Here is a 25,900-nt window from a genome sequence, read left to right as displayed (position 1 = left end):
AATAACAAATGGTAGGTTTTAGGACGTAACTCAGATTTGTTTCTCTCCATCAATTTATGACTTTTGAACACCAGAATACTACTGTTGCTTTTATCTGAACTCTGTTGCATAATAACATTTGTGGTTTAAATGTACAGTTGGACAAGTCTCAATACAAATCAATCATACAAAAATCTGTTTTGTTCTTAAAGGTTCAACACATTTGGGGCTTTTGAGAGAAAGGGATCAAATCAATGAAAATCAGCACAATTGGGGAATGATTGTACAATAAAGAAAAATTATTAAATATTAGAATTATCTTATAATGATTATATTAAAGAGAAATAAATAGAAATAAAGATGAAATCTTGACATATATAACAAATTCATACATTCAAGTAATAAAACAGTTAGTGGAATTTGTCTATAAAATAAAACAAAATGTACATACATAAATATACAATTATCATATACATGTATATCTATGTTCCAGACCATATGCGTATACTCGTACGGTTTGACAATACGCGTACGATCGGACCATATGAGTATACTCATAAAGTCTAGGACGAACTCGACAATATATATATTTGAACAATATGGATTAATTCTAGATAAATATTTATCAAAATCTTTTATTGAATTTACAAATTAATTTTATTGCAATTAGATGAATAACGTGAAATAAGTCATCAACCTCACACACTAATCAGGAAAAAAATGCTATCAACAACTGGTATTATTAGAGTAACAAAGCTACTGTATTCATTCTTTGCATTAATTTTCGACACGTTTAAATTATATTTTCAACAGATTTTTTTATATATTTTGTCTAGTATCTTTGACGTTTTTTTTTTTGTAGTAAAGTTCCTAAATATTCTAAAATCTTTCCTTCCAACACATTTATACTTCAATTTCAGTGAGAAAAATTAAATATCATGTGTTACTGACATGATAAAAACAGGAGCTAAACAGATTGAATTAATGTGACATTTTTAAATAGTTAAGTTATTAATTAAGTTTGATTTCATTAACATATCTAATAAACTTGACATCATAAATAAGCCAGACTGTATGCTTACGGTCCGACCATATGAGTATTTTGAAAAAGTATGAATACGGTCCAAATACTCATATGGTCTGGAACATATATATATGTAAAATTATATTTAATCTAAATTACACTATGAAAATTTATGGAATATTGAACAGATATATCATGTTAAGGAGGGGTATTTGCGAAAAATACCAGTCGAGAGAATGTTAAATTTCACGAGCCGTAAGGCGAGGGAAATTCATTCTCAAGACTGGTATTTTTCGCAAATACCCCTCAATAACATGATATATCTGTTTAATTACACCGAATGTCAATGTACTAAAACGCATTGATGATCGTGACGTTACAAGCGTTCCAGTCGGATAGAGTATTTTTTTGCAAATACCACGGCAGAGAGGGTAAAAAAGGCATATCCTTTTAGCAAATACCCCCGGCGGGCGTTAAAAATGAACGATATTCATTTGATAACAGTAAATTGGTGAAAAATACACTGGTTATTAACCAATCAAAACCCCGGATTCTTACATAAGGTGTAATTAATGTCTGAAATACTGTTCATCTTTAACCAACCTAGATAGAAATATGAATGCAAACCTGCAAACTATTCCAACTTATGGAGGGATGTGTTGACCTGATTTAAAAAAATAATTATATATATATATATATTGAGACTGAACATGCATTCAAAATGAGTTAAAATGATATTTAAGCACATACATGTACATACTCATTGAAACAATATAGAAGAAGATTAAATATTTATGACAATATTAGCATCAGGTCATCAAGCCAATTAAATCCCATGGATTTGAAAAGTTTGCAGAAATGTGAATGGTATGTGTGCTTCATACTTACAAGTGATTTTTTGTTGTCCAGGAATGGGCTGTGCTTTTCTAAGTAATTGCATGGGAGGTAACTGTCCCTTCTGAAGCTGACTGATTGTGGCTTTGGTAGCTGTGAAAATATTTATTTATCTTGTGAAAAATTAATGTACTTCAATAATTTAAGTAACAATTTAATAATAGAAAATATTTCACATTTCTCTCAGAAAATCTCACATATTCAGAATTTTAGCTAAGGTTTTATAAATGTGAAAATTGCTACAGTATCAGGTTCACAAGAATACAAACTTGCATTTATTATCTTAAAAGTAATTTGATCTTATACAATTGTTTGCAATCGCATTAATTTCATTTCTCTTTTTACCAGGATTATTAATGAATAAGTTTTCGAATTTAAAGTAATTTGATTCCTACACTAGCTGCAAACAGGTTATACTTTCATAACTGAAAACCATAAGGGCGCTATTCCATTAAAATGTATGTTGGAGGGAAGGAAGGGACTTTCAAAACATTCCTACAACCAAGAACCTTTTTTGATAATTTTGCATAATGGTAATAGACACATACTGAAAAAAGATTCATGACCCACATTCAATAATTGAACTTCCCTTCCTACCCTCCAACATACATTTTAATGGAATAGCCCTAAGTTAAAATAGATGAAAAACACATCCAATCAATTTTTTCTTGTTCATTAAAATATTATTAATAAATCAGAATTTGCAGATTCTACTTGCAATACATTGATAAAATATCTAGTTGCATATATACCTATATTTGTCTTTTGAGCAGGAACTGTAACATTTATACTGACAGCTGTACTGGTGGGTAATTGTAACGGTACTGGTGTGGACACGGTCTTCACTAAGTGGGCAGAAGTTCCAGCCACTGAAACAGGCTGACCAACTTGCTGTACCTGACCCTGGGCTATTATCTGTGTAGCTGGCAACTAGAAAAAATAAATTGTCTTGATTTATTGAAGTTTAACGCCACTTTTACAATATTGTGCACTTTCTCGAGGCTCATTTGTTATTGGTTAGTTAAGCGGGTGTGCCCCGTGAGAACCACCAACATTCAGTAGGAAAACTTACAATTCTAGTCGATGCAAATTGGAACACACCTTTTACATGTAGGACTCAAACACACCTTTCACATGTAGGACTCAAACACACCTTAGTGTTAAATGGTTTGTGATTCAGTAATTAAGGACTACTTAGACCATTCAGCCACTAAGGCCCCCAAATCAAGTTCTACGACATAGGACTATACATGAACGTATATTTATTGAACCCCTAATTAGATATTGCAAAACTCATTTCTTTATCAATAAAGAGCAAGGTTTAAATAAACAAAAATGAGGATGTGGTATAAATGCCAATGAAACAACTATCCACCTGAGTACAAAAGACAAAGATGTTACAGCTTTAGGTCACTGTACAGCCTTCAACAATGAGTAAAACTGCATATCTATCTTTAATAGGCTCTGATTATAACTAAAAAAAATTTTTTATCATCAAATATTAAAGGCAGGTGATAAATGTATTGAAACTTTGATAAATATTGTGTCATAGCTTAAAACAAGGAAGATTTCTTTTCTCATATATTTCCTTATATAAATATCTTACTTGCTTATGTATAAGTCTACAAGTTGTGAACAAATACACTGATTTTAAAAACAAAATCTGTTTTTTTTTATAATTATCAAATATGACCAAAGATCCACTTTTATTAATGCAGGTTTTGAGAAGTAATTAATGAATGTCAGACTTCTACATATGTGTAGTTATTAAAGCCTACCTGTAATTGTCCCTGTTTCTACATATGTGTAGTTAAGACCTACCTGTAATTGTCCCTGTTTCTGGATAAGCTGCTGCTGTTGTTTCAGACGATTCAACTCATCCTGTGTCAGTTGTCTCTTCATCCGTGGAACCTATAAAGCATTAAATGAGGATATGTAAATAGTGATGTCACCCAAATTCAAACTTGAATTGTATTTATGGTAATTAGCATTGTGTATAAGTTTTATAACATTTGGTTGAGTTCTTGCTTAACTTTGTCTTACACCTCAGCACATTATGATTATGATTTATAAATTTTATGGTAAAATTCCGAAATGACTAGCTTTTGATCATATTACCTTTATTCATTTATCTTTACATAAGTTTATATGTTCCCTTATCATGCTTATGTTTTAAGGTGTATATATTTGCTACAATTATATCCTATGGATAGTGCTCCGCAATGAATGGAGGAACATACAAGAAACTGAACTGAACTGAGGCAAACTAAAGTTGGAGAACAGAAACCAATTTCATGATGTTCATACATAGAAGGTACAAGGGTGTGGCGGGGGCATAAAAAACAGAAACACTCTTGATGATGATGAATTGGCGTTTACCTTTCACTGGCATATATAACATGCTTATAATGAAGAGAACATACGAATTCTACTTGGTTTAGATCAACACTGTGAGCCAGATTTTAATAAGTTTCTTTTAGTAGTTAATAAGGTAACAGTCTACAGAAATATATAACCAGGAAACAACATTCTGTCTTGTAGCAGACAAGTGGAGAAACAGATATCAATTTTAAGTCTTGATTTGACCCTTACATGGGTTTGAATCCAAGACCTCCCACACTCGAGGTGACCATGCAACACAAGAAGGCTGATAAAACAAGAATAACAAGTGAAGCTACTGCTCACTAATGATATTTCCTGTAAAATTATAAGGTAAACAGGAAGTTGTTCAGTTATGAATCTGAAAATGCATTACATGGTATAGCTGACTGTCACTCGTATACACCCTGAAACCGAATTTCAGAAATCCTTGAAATGTATTCATGAGAAAGATGTGACTTAAAAATATTCATGGGACAGATGGACAGAGGTAAATTGGTATACCCCCACTTTTTTAAAGCCTGGTATAATTATGACCATGATGACTTGACTATTTTATCCTGTTTATTTTCTGGACCAGCTTCAGGAACTTATCCTGATTAATCATGGTCCTTGCCAATACAGTTAACATCAAATAAATATATATTATGGAAATCAGGAATGTATAATAATTCTGGTAGTACCTGAGCCACACTGGTGACGAGCTGTTGAGCTATTACTGTTTTCTGTGGAATCCTGGACGAGCACTCTGTTGAATCTGACGTAATTGCTGTTGCTGAAAATGTGAGAAAAATGTTTAATGAGACAAATATTAAATTAAAAGCAAATATTGAAAGGAAAATGAACTATTGTAGTTTGATTATGTGTTACATATTTGTTTTTTGTTCATTTTTTGTACATAAATAAGGCTGTTAGTTTCTCCTTTGAATTGTTTTACATTGTCATTTCGGGGTCTTTTATAGCTGACTATGCAGTAAGGGATTTGCTCATTGTTGAAGGCTGTACCATGAACTATAGCTGTTAATTTCTGTGTCATTTTGATCTATTGTGGAGAGTTGTCTCATTGGCAATCATACACATCTTTTTTTATATTCATATTTTAAGATGACTATTTATTTACCTTCAATATTCACATTTCGTGTGCAATAAAATTGTGGTGTTGTCTTATGTTAGGATTTACTTACTGTAATATTAAGTTTCTGCATCCTGAGTTGTTGTTGTTGTTGTATAGCCTGGTGACCAATCAGATGTCTCTGTTGTAATAGTTGTTGTTGTGGTGTCAGTGTTTTACCAGCTGCTACTGTCAGTTGTTGTCCTACCACAGTATCTACAAAGTACATTATTAAAGTTACAACAACAATTTACAAGGTAGCTTCATAGGTGTATTAATTAATAATTATATATTACATGGTTATGTAATAAGTTGTTTAAAATGCTTATGTGACAACAATACAAAGGCTAAAGGTCATTGTCCAATAACTAAAAGCATATCCTATATTATATTTCAAAACTATAAATGTAAACAACACAAGAGGAAACAAATGTTTTGTCTGACATCAACTAATTACATTTAACAAAAAATCTTATTTAAAGAAAATAATTCAGCTTTCTTTTAGAGCAAATAGTTATAAATCAAAAGTACACATCACCAAATACAGATTTTCATTGTTTTATAAAATATAAGTCTTTCGAAGGTCTTACTTCCAGCTATAGTTGTGATACCAGGTATCCGTTGTTGGGCTGCTGCCACTGCTAACTGAGCTGGTGTCAATGTAGTTACTGTAGAAACTTGTGTCCTAGCTGTAGTTATCTGAGCTATCTGTCCTGTGGCACCCCTGACTTACAGAGGTAATTTCCTGGATGGTTTGAGGAGCTGCTGGCCGCTGAGCTCTGATAGCTGATGTCAACATATTTGATACAGCCTAAAATACATCAATAATCTTATCATTCATACTCTTTCATAATGGGGAGGCAGGCATCTGGCCTTTGTTAGTCTTGTATGATTTTTAATTTTAGTTTCTTGTGTATAATTCGGAATTTAGTATGACGTTCATTATCACTGTACTAGTATACATATTTTTTAAGGGGCCAGCTGAAGGAAACCTACGGGTGTGGAGTTTCTCGCTACATTGAAGACCCATTGGTAGCCTTCGGCTGTTGTCTGCTCTATGGTCGGGTTGTTGTGGCTTAAACACATTCCCCATTTCCTTTCTCAATTATATTAAAAAAAAGTACTTTTTGAGTATAGGTAAAGTTGAATTTAAAATACTCTTTAATCAATGTTGCAAAATTTCAAGTTAGAATACATCAACTTGTTGGGATTTTCACAGACCAGTCTCCTATAAAATTGCAATACTACTACATCATGATAAAACATTTGTTAATTTAATAAATTATGTTGCTTAAATTATGATTGATTCTTGGATTCACATTTTTGAAAATGATGTTTCTAAATCAACTTGAATATTGCAAATACTTGAAAATAAGTTTCTTCTTTAAGATTGGAGAATGGAAATTTTCTAGTTATTCTTACCACTGTGGCAGGCTGGCCAGCACTGGCCTGACTCATCCGTCTATTGATAGCAGCAAAGTTAGATGCCACTCTGGTGGTGTATTAACTACAATGTTACTGGCAGCCCGAGGTAAGGATACAGCCGTCACTGCCTGTCCTACAGCAGTCTTGGCTAATGTAGCCGTCTGCTGTAAATAGAAAACTTATCTTATCAAGGAAAGAAATTAAATATTCAACAGACATGTTATTCTGTCATCATTATAACATTCTTTCAATGCCACAAAAAAATTAGATACACATGTATATGATGTGCAAAATGTTAATGAATTTGAGTTGTTGATAAGAAAGCATTTGTGGTATTAAGGTTTGGTTGAAGCCTGTGCAGTAAAATGTGACCTTAAATGACAATTTGACTTAATGAAATATAATTCTATTATAATATGTCAATTCATTGCTAGCTCTTTAGTACCCAACTAATTACATAATGAATAGTTGGTTGCTTAGCTTTACAATTATAACCTGTTGATATTCTCTACTGACAGAACAAAACTAGAAGCAAGCTTGACGAGACCAGCTGTTGTGACCCTAGTGTTGAGATGACTTACGAGACCAGCTGTTGTAACAGTAGTGTAGATCTGTTGTAGCTGTTGACCTGTCACTGCTCCAGCTATACTTTGTGCCACCACGACAGCAGTGGTTCCTTGGGAAGGTGTGGCAGGTGTAGGGGTAGCCTGGGTAGTTTGTGCTTGAGATTTCTGAAGCTGTTGTTCGGCAGAAGCAGCCTATTGGGAAAGGAGTATTAAGCAATCAGTTACAACTTAAATGAACAATATTTCTAAAAATTCTAAAAGCAAGGGGAGCTAATTTTTCTTTAACTTGAAAAATATAAACAAATTACTTTGATCTCAAAACTAAGTCTTTTAAATAACTATATGAAATATTACTTTTTTAAAGAACTACAGTAAATTTGTTCCTTATATTTTTCCTGTATTTGCATGTATTTCAATATATCTGCATTTGTTACTTCACACATATGTAAAAATAATATTTTTAATATTCACACGATTTATATTTCGAGATTACCCTTGAAGCTGATGACAAAAAGTTTCACAGAATAAATGAATAAATAAATACTGGTTATAGGGTTGAGAGTAAATGATAAAATCTTACAGCTGCAGCTTGATTTTGTTTCTTTTCCCTCTGTATTCTCTGTTGCCCTGATCTCCGCCACCTGCATTGGTGTCAGTGGCTGTTCATAGTTGATTTCATTCTCCGACAGGACAGATGCATGCTTTGGATTCTTTAATGTAGGATTAACCAGTGTCTGTTTTAGTGGAGGTGGCCGTTTAGTGGCTATACCCTTGACCCCATCAAACCTCAGACTATATAACATACTGATAGCATTCTGGTTATCTTGTACAAATAACTGACTTGTTCTCATTGGTCGGTTGTTCTTTGTCTGAAAAAATAAATTGGACTTAATATTACGTATTAACTTATTTTTTGAAAATGGTTGATGTTAATTCAAAGAAGAACTGTTTAAAAGTTAACAGAAAACTATTCACAGGTACTACCAACATTACATCTTAGCTAGATTGTATGGTCTGTTTACTATATTCCTTAACCAAAGAGACCTTTCAGGCTTTTTAAAGTTTTTAATGTGATGGTTGTGCCTTTCACTAGTTTCTCTTTAAATTTTAAGAATGTCACTCTAAAACTGCTCAGATAGAAAAATTCTATGGTTAATTTGCTGATAAGAAGCTATATCACTGATGAAATGCTGATTTTCTCATGATAACTTTCAAACTAAACGAACATTTTGTTCTATAAATCAATCAAAATTACTTCCTTTTTAATCATAAGTATACAAAAGTAATTATATTCAAACGCTTGTTAAATGGTCAAGTTGTAAATATGTATGTATACTACCTTATTGCTAACCTTATAAATTCCTTTAGTTTTCTTGCTCTGTTTTTTAGGGTTGATATCATACAGAATTCTGCCCTTCCTCCCTCGGGATGATTACATTTTCGTATCTATTTTTACACTGCTTGGCTGAACGATACACTCGACTTAAACTATTGACAATATCTGCCACTAAGTCCCAGTTTGGTAAGTGAGCAGGAGACACAACCATTAAATTCAAGGGTACATCAAATATCGTCTGCACAGCCTGTAAAATATATATTACAGAATCTTCTGATATAACTGTAGATTGTGTTTCATTACTATTTTAATATATGGCAGTTTTTTTATAACATATAAATAATCAATTTCATCTTTCTGTTGTATTACAGATAAAATTATGTTTCTAATCATTTTTTGTTTGTTTGCTATGTGCAAAAAGTATTGCTTTAATTTGATCTTGTAAATATAAACAACTTCAATAATATAAATATATTGGCATCATTTGACAAAATGAGAAAAGATATGAATAACAGTTATGATTACACGTATAGTCTTTATATCAACATGTTATTGTATGACAGTTCATTACTTTACCTGTAGCAATGCCCAATCCTCATGTATGAGCCATTCTGGATGATCAGGGTGTTGGATCTGGTGGTTTGTTAATCATCTGTGGGACGGGACGGAATGGTTTCAGTAAGCCTTGTTTTAGTTTGGCCTCCCTGCGTAACTTGAGAAGAGCAGATGTAGGTCTGTCAAACAATGACCGTGGAACTCGAGGTTGTTCTTCTTTTCTTTGTTTCTGTTTTCTTGCTGCAAGAAGTAAGATTTAAATAGAAAGCTGTTAAATTTATTAGATATCTCAATATAAATATAAAGTTCAGTCGTCATGTTAGTCAAAATTAAATCTAAATACCAGTTTTGCAATATTTTCATTTTATGGATAATTTGCAATAAAAACAATTTAAATTCTAGTGACAAGATTTTTTATGAAGTTTTACAACTTTGCAAAAAATAATATTGACAAAGCTTCTATTTCTGTCCAATAATCAGCAATCTCAGTTACAAAACAAACAAAGTAAGTCATCATTATACATGACTTACTTGTGATGGATTCAATCTTGGGTTTCTTGTGTTCTTTCTTGATGTAGATGGGTGGTAGCTGTGTCTCTGGCATAGTACTGTGTTTCATACAGGAAGCACATTGATTGGTCAATGTAGATGTCATTATCATCATGTGGTGGAGTGGGAGGAGTCCACATCTGTTGATTCAAAACAATGTTTAGTGTTTAACCAATAGTTATCAATCATAGTTCATCCACATGTTTATTACAGTGATTTCATAGTACAGAAATCTGTTTATAAAAAAGATGTGGTATGATTGCCAATGAGACAACTCTCCACAAGAGACCAAAATGACACAGACATTAACAACTATAAATGACCGTACAGCCTTCAACAATGAGCACAGCCCATAATGCATAGTCAGCTACAAAAAGTGTGGAAAGACTAGATTGAAAGTCTGTTGCTGAACATCACTAATTCAGTAAGACATGACAATTACATTTATTACAGTTTAATACTATTCTCGTATATACTTACTGTCATTTTTTCTTGATCAACATCAGATTTAAAGACCTGTAAAATAGAAAATTCTAAATAAAGACTTGGCAAATCACTAAAATACTTTACAACATTATTGTATAGAACAAAATTGTCCAAAAATCAAGACCCATGAAAACTTCCATTACAAACAACACATGTTTCTTGATTGGATTATTTTAGAAGTTTTATTTATCTGTACAATTCAATTTCATGAAATGAGAGATGAACAATGGTGTATGTATGTAATGCATAGTACCTTAGGAAATCAAATCAATCTCCAAAATCAGCTCGGTCAAGAATTGTAAGTGTTTTTAGGCATGTGATTTGCAAGCATTTTATTGTTTTTAATATGGGTTTATATTCAAGAGGCTTTATTTTTTTCAGAATGTTGATGGACAAAAGTTTTTTGTTGCTTGGTTGGAATTTATTTATTACCTGATCAATGTACAGAAACAGGCACACTGTATAAAACACCCCATTTTATATAAAAGATTTTATTTTCATTTGATTGACTCACTGATTTGAACATCAATGCACAAATCAATCTTTTTTTCAACAATGAAAACCTTTCAAAAGTACAGATCATCAGTCCATATGAATAAAAGAGTTGTGGGGTATACATCAAACTAATAGCAACCCAATGGCATCAATACTAAACATATTTGTAACACTATGTATTATCAACTAATGAAAGTTTTTATAGTTGTACAGAACACAGGTTTGTAAAGTAACATCAGAGAACTTGAAATCAGATATTATATGTGCTATTATAGACAGAAGCACCAAGGATACACACGCTGAGTTACTGTCCTTATAGAGGGATTTGTAGTAGATGCCACTCTAAGTTATCAAGTACTCTTCGTGGTGAAACAATACACCCAAATTTTGCCTAAATTTCTTTCCATTAATTGGTTGTAAAATTAGACCTGTTGAACAAGTCGCAACAACATAAACAGATCCTTTATTTCAAAGGTTTATTATCAAACAAAGACTTAATATTCTATTCATGCTAACAAGTCGTGTTGAAACCAAACTTTACTAAAAAATCTAGGTCTATTGAAGAAATTGTGATCTTCCTAGTATATGATTTAGATTATGAAATTAAAATGTGGCCCTATTTTACTAAAATTGCTACCATGTCATAAACCTTCCACCTAGTGACCTCAAGGTCAATATGGATTCTATAACACTCATAATGCATTATTAGCTTGGAAATATCTTGTTATGTTTACAAAGATATCATTTTAAAGCAAGGAAGGGTTGTAAAATCCTAAAAAGCAACTTAATAATACTTGAGTATTTCTCTCCATGAAAAATTATCAAGTTTGATGCGTATATGGGATGAAAAGATTTTTCTCAGCAATTCAAAATGTTGATGCCTTAACAGCATTCATTATACAAAGCCCATTCTGACTTCCACGCCACTTGGTTAAACTCCTGTTATTGTCTTGACCTTGAAAGAAATTCTTGTTGGCCTTCTCTCATTCAGCATACCCTTTTTTCAAACAGGTTTGTTTGAAATTGTTTCAGAAATTCAAATATTTTGTGAACACTTGTAGAAGAACCCTGTCCTAGTCAATCAGCAAGAAGGCAATAGCCTTTAAGAATAGATGATGATGAATAATTAATTCTATATTTTTTTGTGCATTTGCTTCAGGCTCCAAATCATCACATGTTGCATCTTATAGTATGTTGTTTGGCTGAATAGCATCCTAGTTACATATTTCTGTTGTATCTATTTACATAAACCAAATCATAAAACACTTTAGTAAGTGTACCACATCCTATTTCTACCATTTGTATACATCAAGTTAATATTCTCATCCCCCTTACAAAGAAGTGAAATTAAATGCACCATGAATCTAACCAACAGAACATATAGAATTCTCTCCCTTTTTGTAAATTGCCACTTGATGTTTAACAAGCAACAATCAATCAAGCTAATTGATGATTACAATTTGTTATCCATGCATTCCTCATCATCTTTTAAGCTTGAAAACAAATCAATCCCAAATGTTGTAATAAATCAATCCAACACAAAACTAAAATAATATGAGCAACTTGCAAAGCACAATTGACCTTTGTCAGCAGATCAGAAAATTTCTTCTATTCTTTGAATGTCCATGATACCCATATACTATTAACTACTACCATATTAAATCCATGTGTCAAACAAGTCAAATATACCATGTATATTGTGGCTTTAGATCACTGAACCATTGACAACTATCTTGGAGACTTAATATACCATGTATATTGTGGCTTTAGATCACTGAACCATTGACAACTATCTTGGAGACTTAATATACCATGTATATAGTGGCTTTATATCACTGAACCATTGACAACTATCTTGGAGACTTAATATACCATGTTGTGGCTTTATTCCTATCCAGGTCAGTAGTTTTCTCTGGACACCACGAAATAGCTCAAAAGTGGTGTTAAAACACAATCAATCAATCAATATTGTGACTTTAGATCACTGAACCATTGAAGACCATCTTGGAGACACTATTTCATGTATATAGTGGCTAATCAATATTGTGGCTTTAGATCACTGAACCATTGAAGACAATCTTGGACACTATTTAATGTATATAGTGGCCATTCTAAGCCTGTCAGTGAACTGTTGACCTCATCTATGACAATCCAACAGGATGTTGGCAAGAACCTGAGCAGGACTACTATTGGCCACAAGAACCTGACATGACTACTATTGGCCAGCAAGAACCTGAGCATGACTACTATTGGCCAGCAAGAACCTGAGCATGACTACTATTGCCAGCAAGAACCTGAGCATGACTACTATTGGCCACAAGAACCTGACATGACTACTATTGGCCAGCAAGAACCTGAGCATGACTACTATTGGCAGCAAGAACTGAGCATGACTACTATTGGCCACAAGAACCTGACATGACTACTATTGGCCAACAAGAACATTAGCATGACTACTATTGGCCAACAAGAACCTGAGCATGACTACTATTGGCCACAAGAACCTGAGCATGACTACTATTGGCCACACAAGAGGGAAACTTACTAAATTTTCTAATAGCAAGTTTTCAGACAACCAGAGTCTATTTTGTTTGGTAAATATAAACATTTATGGTGATGTGGAATCTGCATCATCAGGCCAATAATGATAAAAGGTTGTGTGGTGCCTCAGTTAAGCCAAACAAACATGCCTGTAATTTTAGTAAGTTTCCTAAAAGGAGATACAGAATTTCCACAATGACACCATAAACCTTATATCACCCCTGGCTGATAAACATACACAAAGTTCTGTCATTTTGTTATATCAATTAAAGCTATTCTATTTTCAAGTTTGGTTGAGATTAGAATGCGATTCTAGAATAAAATTCAGGAAAAAAATTGTCACTTATACAGTCAATTAAGACCTTTTCCTGACTAACAGAATGACAAAATCTTCACACATGTTTATAAAGAGATGCAGAAACACAGCATTTGTTACATAAATGTTTATTTTTATCCTTTTTTCATCAAAATCATTTACAAATGAATGGAAATGACATACAAATATTCATTGTTATCTTATATACAAAACATAAAAACTTGTGCTAATCTAAACTTGTGCAACATTCAAACAACCAATCATCTTTTCAAAACACTAGCAAATACATTCTTGTAGAATTCTTAGAATTATTACATTACATACATCAGTTTTTTTCTCTATTTATAACCATCACATGTAAATGTTCTGTTCCTTTGGAATCAGAGAAGAAAAATATTTAAGGTCCTAAATAATCTACTAAAGTAAATTTATAGATTTGTTAATAAAAATAGTTATAAATATCTGCAAAACAGAATTTGTAAATAAAACGTTTTCTCCTTTTGTTGATTTCAGATTTTTTTGTTGTTGTATTTATTGTATGTAGTAAATTAGAAATACAAAATGTTAACTTGACAATATATACATTTTCTATATTTGCAAAATAAAATCTAAACTCAGCTTCCTTCCATCTCTTGCTGGTTTTGAATGTCTAATATATGTATATCAATAATAGTTATCTGATTGAAAATTAAAAAATTTTCTGTTGAAATTTAATGAACTTTTTTCTGACAAAAAAAAAAATTAATATTGCAGGTCTACTTAAAATTGCTGATCACAGATTTTAAGAACAAAATGTGTCATTGACCTTAACACTGACCTATAAAAACAAAACATTACAATGAATGGTGTAATCTGGTTTTATATCTTAGGATATATGACATTATTGATTCTTTTGATAAACTGACCAAATACTTATAAGTTTAATTTTCTCCCTCAATAACCAAGTAAACTACAAATAAAAGTTTTGAACCAAGCAGGCGAAGGCAAGTGATATCATGATAACCTGATTTCTGGGAAGATGTCTGTTATACAAAAATTAGTCTTTAACACTTTTACAAATTCCTCAAAGATGCATAAAACTTGAAAAAAATCTAATTACTTGTAATTGAAATTGTGTATCAACTAATGAATAGAACATGAAAAGCAACTATTTGAAATACAATAAAAATTTTGTATGAATGGCGATTCAAAATTGTGCTATATTTTATATAGGAATTATGACAATCTTATACTGCTCTAAGCAAAGCAGTAAATACCATGCAAAAATAATGGATTTGTATCAAATTACATTTATACCTCCTCTCTTAAAAATATCTCATAAAAATTTGTCCTATCTCAAGACATCTAGACAATTGAGAAGACACACACTCTATATTTACAGGTTTAACCATTCAAACATTTCTCATTCGGTCAATGAAACTTCATATAAACATCATCAAATTAAATGCAAACTCTTCAATCTTCTATGTACATTTTTGTTTACATTCATAAGACTCATCCTTCATTCTATATTTAACATCCATCATTTATCTCGATAAACCATAAGATTAGTGGGTTTCCTAAAAAATGATTCCCATAAAAAAAGTTTCAAAAACAATTCAAATTTTCCCAAAAAATGTAATTACTCTTTTTTTTTTAAATCCTTTAATTATTTTACATTTTGAGAAGGTGACAGATGTTAAATTTAGAACTAGGTTAGCCTAACATATACAACGGTTTTGACCATCAATTACACACTTAAGTACAATCTAACCATGATCTTCAACACAACCATTTTTACTATCTACATTAGCACTAGGTATATGATTTGTATCTGGTTTAACAATACTTTGATTTTGAATAATGGGGATTTCCCCATTTTCCAGCCCTGCTTTGTTTACTACCTCCTGAACAGCCGCCCTCCTTGTCCGAATGACTAGATTAGGATTGTTCCACGGAGGAGGGGACAGTTGAAGCAGGTGATTGCTGCCTAGCAGCCATGCTAACTGTAGCTATAGCAGGACGAGCACTTGCCACTAGCGGTGGCCTGTTAACTCTCTGTACCTGTCCAACATTACCAGCCACTTGAAATCTAGAAACAGGGGAGTTAATCCTGCTAGTGGTTACAGGACCATTAGCCATTTGTATTCCTCCCTGTGTGACAACAAGTGTAGGCATGACATTTCGTACTTTAGTACAGCAGTACTCCTGGCTCTCTCAGCTTTCACAACTGGCATGGTCATTTGAGAGCTAGCTAACGAGACAGGTATAGCTTTGCCACCTGCCAATTGTAAATAGACCACACCTTGCTGACCAGCTGCAGGCCGAGGAGCAGAACTGATGCTAGGGGTTTACTTGTACTTGTTGTGTGTTCTGATTGCCTGCCATTCTAATGAATGACAAGACAGGTTGTCCTGCACTGTTTTGTGTAATGACTTGCTGTGGCACTGGTTTGATTTGTTGTACTGTGCCTCCTGTTAGAGATGCTTGTGATGCAACAACTTGTACAGTTTGTGGTCTAGCTTGTTGTATTGCTGGAGATGACCTTTGTGCACTGACAACCTTAGGAATACCAGACGAGTTTGTTACAACCAGCTGAATGTCCTGAACTGTTGCATACTGGGTAGGTTTATTTGTGGCTGATTTAATGGATTGTTGTGGCATGTTCTGTACATTGATTATGGAAGGTGTGGTGCCCATTTGAACTTGTGATAGAACTGTGTTGGACTGTGAAGTGGCTACATATGATGGGAACTGGGAACTTTTTAATGGTGTCTGTTTTGAAGGTGGTATGACAAGCTGTGTACCTTGAGGTGCCTGTACAATTGTAGGGTGTGTTTTTTGTACTGAAGATAAAACTGACTGACAGTTTGGATTTCTTTGACCTTGTTGAATGCCATGAACTCTAGATGCCTGAATCTGAGCAAGAAGTGCAGATGGTGATGTTTGAAAGTGAACAACTTGTGTAGTAGGTGTTGTTTTAGATGTTGCCTGAATCATTCTAGAGGCCTGCTGTGAACCTTGAACCTGAATCATCTGAGGAGCAGAACCTGGTGCTGATGAATTCTGAACCTGTAGGAAAGCTGGAATGTTTTGTGGTTGTTGTATTTGTACCAGAGACGGTGCAGCACCAGGCTGTGAACCTTGAACCTGATACAAAGTCGGTGTACCAACCATACCACCTCGCCCCTGAACCTGAACAAAAGACGGAGTGACAACTGTCTGAGCACCCTGAATCTGTTGTATCTGTGGAAGATGTTGTGTGATTAACTGTGGAACCATGTTTTGACCTTGAGAAATGACATATTGACCTGGTTGATTAGGAGAGGTTTGTAAGAACAACTGCTGAACTGGAGCTCCTTGAGAAGATTTGACTGGTGACTGTGTGATGTATTGCTGACCCTGGATCTGTTGAGGCAGTGCTTGACCAGGTGTTATGTTACGACTAGCACTAGAGATAATTTGTTTCAGATGTTGTAGTTGTGATGGTGTAAGAAGTTGTGGTTGATGCATTGAAGGTTTTGATGACATGTTTGCTGCCTGCATTTTCTGCATGGCTGACACCAGCTGTGCTCTTGATAAGTCTGCCTTTTGACTCTGAGCAAGAAGCTGTTGTGAATATGTAGTTTGTTCTTGCTGCAATGATGTAATATTTGGAGGTGGTGTGCATGCTGCTGGTACTTTTTGGTTGGCCTGAGCTAGTATTTTTGAGACTAGTTTGGACGTTTGAGCTTTTTCTTCTTCTGTCATTTTAGGTGTAGTTTTTGGTGGACGTTGCCTCTTTGATTTTAATTGTTTTGGTGTATCATTTACATCAATAATTTCTACATCTACTTTGTCTACTGATTTTCTACCTTTGGCAGATTTTGGAGTTTGTTTATTTGGGGTTTGTTTAGGGGTTTTGTTTTTGGGAGGTCTCCCTACACCTAACTTGGGAGTACGGAAAATAGGATCAGAAAGCCCTTGATCTGATCGCCTTTTATCCTCATCTATAACATAATTCTCATCCTTTTTCTTAATTGGACGTTTCCTAGCTGATGGGGTACGATCACGTGCCGGTGTCTTGGCCTTAGCAGATTTAGCTTTCTTGGCCGATTTCTTCACCTGGTTAAACGCATCCTCCCTGGTGTATGTAAACAGCATCTCATCTTCTTCAACCTCCAGACGTCTTTCTTCTTCTTCCTTTAAAGCCTTCAATCGACCAAGCTCCCAATCTTTCTTGGCATTCTGTATATCCTCCTAAAATAGAAAATCAAAATATTGTAATGACAACTATTCCATAAAAAGAGCTGACAACATCTACATCATTTACCAAGACAACAATCATATATAAATTATCAAGACCATTTATGTATCACAACATAGTTTTTATAGCATAATGTTTAATAAAACCATGAAAAATAATAAGTGGTGTACTCCTATACTAGTGAACCAAGATTTTAATCGGTCTAAAGAAGTGTATTTGGTGGCAAAATAAAATTTATCGTCCTGTTATTTTGAGCTATTTCAAGGTGTGCAAACCTTCTATTAAAATGATTTGGTGCATAGTTAGTTTCAAACATGTGATAGAATTTTATTATTTTCTAATCGATGTACAGTGACAAACTTTTACAGGTCAAAATCATAAAAAGGTTCAGATCAGATAATGCAACTTAAATGGCTTGTACAAGATATTGATGTAAAATTTCAGTACAGAGAATGTGACCAACATGGCTTATACAATAGATTGAAGATGAAATTTGCTGCTAGTACTACCTCTGCAATCTGTAGTTCTTCAGCTAAGGGATCCATCTCATCCTCCATGAAGATAACTGCATATCTCTCCACTGGTGTTAGCTACAAGATAAACATACAAATCAGATATTTACATCAAAAAGTTTGTGTATCAGCTATATGGTGTTTTATCTGATAAATGAACTAAAGTAAACACATTATGCACTAAATATTCAGATGTAATTTTTTTTATTTATTTATTTGTGCACTAAATATTCAGATGTATTTTTTTTTTAAATGTACATAGTTGTAAAGAAACAAAAACAAAAAAATTATCCACAAAATTACCCTCATATATACTCTAATATCATTAGAGGTGTTCCTGTCTATAGGAAGCTTATACAAAGAAGAAGAAGTATTTATGCACTAAATATTCAGATGTATTTTTTTTAAATTTATTTATTTGTGCACTAAATATTCAGATGTATTTTTTAAAATTTATTTATGCACTAAATATTCAGATGTAATTTTTTTTATTTATTTATTTGTGCACTAAACAGTCAGATGTAAAAAAAGAATTTAACTGATTTCATTAACATAAGTAAATAAGGATAATAGACAATAAACTGTTTAAGGGTAAACTTTATGTTGTATTATGTTCTTTCTAGCCAACTTCTCAGTGATTTATATGTGCTATTTTCTAATCTTATTGAGAATGTATCTTGTTCATTATATATTCATATTTTTATAAGTGAAGTTAAATTTTTCTTTTTATAAGTGACCATATATATATCAAATTATTTTTATACTCCTAAAAGTCAAGTTAATTTGTCCATTTACAGCACATGAACCCAACAACAGTTATTGTAAATATGAAATTCAGAATTATATCCTGTGTTTAACTACACTTACCTCCTTTTCTAACATAGCTAATTCCATTTCCACTTTGGATTCATCTTCTTCCCTTTTTCTTTCAGCCTCTCTTTCATCCCAGGGGATATTTTCATCAAATTCTGCCAGTTCTGCTTTTTGTTCAGCTTTTACTTGATCAACTGCAACAGCATCAGTATCATCTTCTGTCTTGGCCAGGGCCTGCAAATGTCACAATGATTTTAATTATAAGGTGATGAGAACTAAGCATCAATCTGACAGCAAGCCAACAATTAAGCATCTTTGTGGTTGTCTACATGGATAAACTAGCAAAATGTTTGTTCTGTAGTGACATCCATTTCACTTAACTAGAAAACATATTTTTTAGGGGCCAGCTGAAGTCACTTATGGGTGTGGAATTTTTTCCCATGTATTTATGGACTTCTGATGTTGTTTTTATAGCATATTTTTTCAGCCGCTCGTTCAGCATTGGAGGTCAGTAAATATGTCCCTAAATTAACGAACGACATTCACTGAAACTATCCAAATGCGACTTGAACATTGTCTATTTATGTATACCTTTTCAAACTGAGTGATAACTGATGTATCTGATGAGACTGGATTATCATCACCACCAGCTACTTCTTTCATAGATTTCATTTTCAGATCAGCAGCTTCAGGTGGGACAGGGACAGTCTCTTCTTTTTCTTTTCTGTCTTCCTTCTCCTTCACCAAGGAATCTAAACCTGACGGCTCAGAAAACAAGTCTTTGATTGTTTGCTATAAATATAAATCACAAAATTCTAAAATGGGCTGTTAATAATTTACACAACTGTAATACACCATAAAACATAAACTGTTGTCACAGATATGTCTCAACTTTTAAATTAATTTGTCGTGAATATGTAAAACTTAAATTTCCATACTTAACTACATCAAGTTAATTTGAAAATTGTGAAATTAAATGTTAACAGATATAGGAAGATGTGGTGTGAGATGACTTGATAAGAACAATACCTCTTTGAAGAATGTTGTAGTAAAGTTTCCTCCTTCAATGGCCATATCACCTAACATTCTTTTCTGGTTGGCTTTCTTCAAGATGTTTTCTTCTACAGTCCTCTCACTCACAAGTCTACAATTAAATCAAACTGGTATCAAAAACGTTGACCATATACTAATGAATTGGTAGACTTCACTTACTACCAAGCCAAACAAATTTAACCATCAGTGAAATCTCAAATTGTCAATTTGTCATATTTCAACATAGGTAAATACAAACAAACTAAAAAGGTTCAGACAAACCAAACATTCCAACGCTTAGTGTAAAATATCGACAAATATTATAGGTACCCATGTTAAAATGGGCAATATTTCTTAATTATACAAGACATATATTTTTTTTTTTATAAAGATCATTGAAATTTTTTGAAAAAGTTCTATAGATCTTTTTTCTTCTCATACTTCATATTTAGAAAAAAACAAATGAAGAAAAATCTACACATATTTTTACCTGTAGATATGAACATCTCTGGTTTGACCAATCCTATGACATCGATCCTGAGCTTGAGCGTCCATAGTTGGATTCCAGTCACTATCATAAAATATCACAGTATCAGCACCTGTCAAATTCACACCTATACCACCTGATCGTGTGGATAAAATAAACACAAATATCCTCCTATCCGCATTGAATCGGTCCATTAGGAATTGTCTTTGTTCAACCTTAGTTGTTCCGTCAAGACGTAAATATATATGTCCATGGTAATTTAGGAATGCCTCTAAAATGTTCAACATTTTTGTCATCTGTGTGAATATTAACACTCTATGTCCTTCTGTTTTAAGTCTATGTAATAAAATATCCAGCACTTGAAGTTTTCCTGAAATAAAGCAAAATAAATCATAACTGTTCCTAAACTATCATCATATGCATTTAACTTTAGTCAGGATAAAAAAATCAAGTTATTTCTATTTGTGTTGCAGTACATGTACATTCTTTTATTATGGTTTTCCCCACTAGCTTGCTCTTTGGTGTTTTACTCTTTTATTTAAGCATCACTAATTCAGGAGTCCTTTGTAGACAAAATGTTCGTCTCGAGTACAAAATTTTAATCCTGGTATCTATCATGAATTTATTAATCAATGTATTCTTTTCCTAAGTCAATATTACCATTTGAGATTTTTAGGCACGACACAAATTTCCAATTCCAGATAGTGTTTCAGTAAATGGAATAGGAATGTGACTAGAGTTTTGTGATAGACTTACCACAATCATACTGTATCAAACGTTTTTCTGGGAACTGTACCAGAAGTCTGGTTGATATAGGATGAAGACAAGTTGCCTTAGGAGACAGTTGACTCTGCAGTAGTGTCTCCCGTCTCCTTTGTTCCACCAGATATTGAGGAGGTGGATGAGACACATGCATCTGAATCTGGGAGCTGTACAAGGAGGAGTGATGAATGTGTACCTACAAATATAACATCTATATAGAAACCAGCCTTTTTCTACACAAATTTACAGATACAATATAATATTCTTAATCAGCTGCAATTATTTTACATATTTCTTCTAAATATCCTTTCACATCTATAATGAATGTCTCGGCAGTTATATGATATTATTATAATATAATTTGTAGATTGTAGGCATTTTATTATCTACCTTCATGTAATATTAACATGAAGGTAGGAGTTGAGGCCCTTTATATAGCATGACCAGATATGATGAACACAACATTCAATGTCATCACAGTACAAGGTATGCTTTTATACATCTACACTGGCACTATCTGTTTAACATTCTTGTTTCAATTGTTTCTTGTTTTGAGACTTTCATAGCTAATCATATGGTACAGGTTGTCTCATTATTGAAGGCTTATCTGTTCTGTATACGAGATTTTTTTCTTGTAAATTGTCTGCCTTTCTTGGGAAAGATGAATAAAGGAATAAATTGAGAATGTGTACATGGAGAACAGATGAGTGCCCCTGCTTGCATATAACATTATAAATGAACATCACTCAAGAATGGTAAAAGTGATGCAACCCCAATTCAAACTTGATCAATGGTTTTGCGGTTTAAGTTTGATAACATTTGACAGAGAAGTCTTTTTTGTACAGTAATAAATGAAGAAAAGTATACAAACCTTAGCAGGATATCCTCCATTTTGTGTAGGAATTGTTCTGGAGTATTTATAAGATTTGAAAGCACTTTGGTTTGTTTCCAGTAATAACTGGATGATTTACATTAGGCCAGGTATGGACATTACGACAGTAGACCATGCCTAAACCTTTCCATGTATTGTCTTTAACATGCGTCCTATTCATATCTCTGAACACGTCAACGGTGTGACACAAGTCTTGTCCATACACAGGCACACTGCGAACAATGTTTCTCATTTGTATTAGCAATAAAATCTAACTTTTGTTCTCTTTCTCTCATTTTCTTTTCTTCCAATGAATTCTGAAACAGAGTAAGATCAGTTATTATTCCGTATCATAGATTGAGATTTAAATACATGTAACTTTAATGCTATCAATAGTCAAACTTACAAATTATCACAATATTTGACTTGGGGATCTACTATTCATTAACTGTCCCACGCTAAGGTAACCAAGTATCTCTGATAAAGCAAGAACTCAGTGCATAAAGCCAGGATTTATTGTAGGAAATCACTAGCACCAAAGTAGCAATAATCTACACATCTGGTGACTCTTTGACTCCATATTTAAAGACTTATATCAAATAGTATTTTTTAGGTTCAGTAGACTATGAAATTTAGAAAGATCATATAAGGCCGTTAGTTTTCTTGTTTGAATTGTTTTACATTGTCATTTCCGGGGCTTTTATAGCGAACTATGCTGTATGGGCTTTTCTCATTGTTGAAGGCCATACCATGACCTATAGTTGTTAATTGCTGTGTGATTTTGGCCTCTTGTGGAGAGTTATCTCATTGGAAATCATACCACATCTTTTTTATAGCATAGGGAACATGTGTACCAAGTTCCAAGTTGTGTGGGATTGACAGACGTACAGACGGAAAAACATAATGCCCCTAGGTGGGGCATAAAAATTCTTTTTATAAAAGAATGGTATTTGCTTCCAACCCTACAACCCATGGCAAACATTATTATGTGGTATCAACCCTCCAGATGCATACTTATTTGCGTAACCAACTTCGTTACCTCTTTATAAAGAATATTTCTAATAAAAACCAACATTCCTATAGGCAGAGCTCCATATTTTAAAAGCTACAATGTAAAGTATCTAAATCAAAGTAATAATTCTTACACAATAGAACTCGGATTTCTTGATCTCCTTCCTGACCCTTTTCTTCACAGCTGATTTGTTCTGCAAGTGTGTACCAGGTAATTTTACACTCCCTGATAAATCTGTCACATTTATAATGGACGATGATGCTGAAAATATAAAACAAGTTCTTAATTGCCATACTATAAGTTTGCATGCAACTAGTACATCCCCATTTTTTTTTAGACCTTGGATATTCCATGAGCAAGCATCAATTACAAATTTCAGGTTTTGGTTTATAACAGCAGGGGATTATATTCATACTACTATTCATTAACTGTCCCAAGCTAAGGTAACCAAGTATCTCTGATAAAGCAAGAACTCAGTGCATAAAGCCAGGATTTATTGTAGGAAATCACTAGCACCAAAGTGGCAATAATCTACACATCTGGTGACTCTTGACTCCATAATAAAAGACTTATATCAAATAGTATGCTTTACTTTGATTTTACACTTGTATATTCTTTTAATAGTTTATACTCTGTCACTCCATTTTCTAATTTAACTTTGCAATCAACAAATCATAATTGAATGTGCTACAAACACAGGATTGTCATGCAGTTCATGCTTTATTGACGTTAATTATATAGTTTGAATAAAAAATGTCCACAGATCTATTTATAGATTATATTGTCAGTGATTTCAAGACAGTTTAATTTACATGAAACGTTGATGCTTCTTTAAACGCTGTTTTCGTTTATCCTTTGTTAATCACATCTTTTGCTTGTAACGCTATTCTATGATAATGTAATACGTTATTATTATATTGAGTGGAGACTATCGTGTAAAACGAAAGACATTGTTTACTGCCTGTCCATGTTTACCCATCTCTCACACATATACACTAACCTTGTGATTCAGATGCAAGAGGATTGACTCTCATCACCGGCTTCTGATTAGCCATAGTAGATATAGGCAGCTGTACAGATGGTCTGACCATTGTTGCCATTGTAGTAGCCGTTACAGAAGAACTTGCTGTAGTGGTTATGGTCTGATGCCCATTTACTACTATAAAGTTACAATTAAATGTGTCAAAAAGAAGGAAACTAAAATATTCAACTGAAGTACAACTGTGATTGCAATCAGTATAAAATATAAACATTATAACAGTAATCAGGCTCCAGTTTTTATTGAATACATTGATTAACATTAATTCTGATCACTGCATCATCAACGTGGGGACAATTTCTTATTATTACTTTTTACTAAAATTAAAGCTAAGGTGACATAATCTGGATACACAGGTAATTCAAGAAATTGCCGATTCTTCTCATTCATGATTGATGATGTCAGGGTCTTTTATAATTTCACTTGATTGCTTTTTAGTGCATTTTCCTTTGATTTAACTTTAATTTCCAAAGGTTTTTTAATGTGCCAAAACTCTTTTACAGTAAAAAGAAGAAACAAATGTTCCCTTTTTTTTTTTTAAACCTAATTAACAAAAGTAAAAACTTTCATACCTGCAGAAGCTGTAGTGGCTACTGAACTGACTGAAGATGTAGCAATCATCTGTTGTCCCAAGGAAGTCTGTACTATCTGTATGAACCCAGCTAAAATAGAAATAAACATAATGTAAATATCTATCAACATTGACATCTCAAAATATACTTTAATACTTAGGAATATTGCCAACATCTATCATAATGACATATGGATCCAATCTAATGTTTATTAACTGTCCCAAGCAAAAAGCAAGTACCCAGTGCATAAAGCCATGATATTATTGTAGGAAATCACTAGCACCAAAGTGGCAATAATTTACACATCTGGTGACTCTTGACTCCATAATTTTTTCTGGTATCATCCTAATTACTTACACCATATAGAATGGCTGACTCTAAATACAATGATTGTTTTTACAGCAAATTATAGTTTTATTATTTTGCACATCAGACTCGAGTGTCTGGACACATTCTGACTAGAAAGAGCAGTCTTTGCTCTTACTCCTAAAATGCTGCATGCTGAAGGGAGAAGCAGTAAGATCCAATTTTCAAATCTGACCTGGACATTGATTTTATTCATACTACTATTTATTAAGTGTCCCCAAGCTAAGGTAACCAAGTTTCTCTGATAAAGCAAGAACTCAGTGCATAAAGCCAGGATTTATTGTAGGAAATCACTAGCACCAAAGTGGCAATGATTTACACATCTAGTGACTCTTGACTCCATAATTAAGAGATTTATATCAAGTAATTCATGTTTTTTTACTTTGCTTTTACACTTGTATATTCTTTTTTATTTCCTATGCAAGGCAAGGGGAACAAGAATTATTTTCAAGTCTTATGTATGATCTGACCAGGGTTTTTATTCATACTACAAGTGTCCCAAGCTAAGGTAACCAAGTTTCTCTGATAAAGCAAGAATTTCAGTGCATAAAGC

At 33.1% G+C, this 25,900-nt stretch overlaps 1 pseudogene; it reads right to left on the bottom strand.

The window, feature by feature from the left end:
- Positions 1–1,871: 1,871 nt before the first annotated feature.
- LOC139505731 (helicase domino-like) lies at positions 1,872–25,090 on the bottom strand (annotated as a pseudogene).
- Between the last annotated feature and the right edge of the window lie 810 nt (positions 25,091–25,900).

This window comes from Mytilus edulis, unplaced genomic scaffold (assembly GCF_963676685.1).
Source record: "Mytilus edulis unplaced genomic scaffold, xbMytEdul2.2 SCAFFOLD_1321, whole genome shotgun sequence".
In the NCBI taxonomy this organism is placed as follows: domain Eukaryota; kingdom Metazoa; phylum Mollusca; class Bivalvia; order Mytilida; family Mytilidae; genus Mytilus; species Mytilus edulis.
This window is presented reverse-complemented; position numbering and strand designations above follow the sequence as displayed.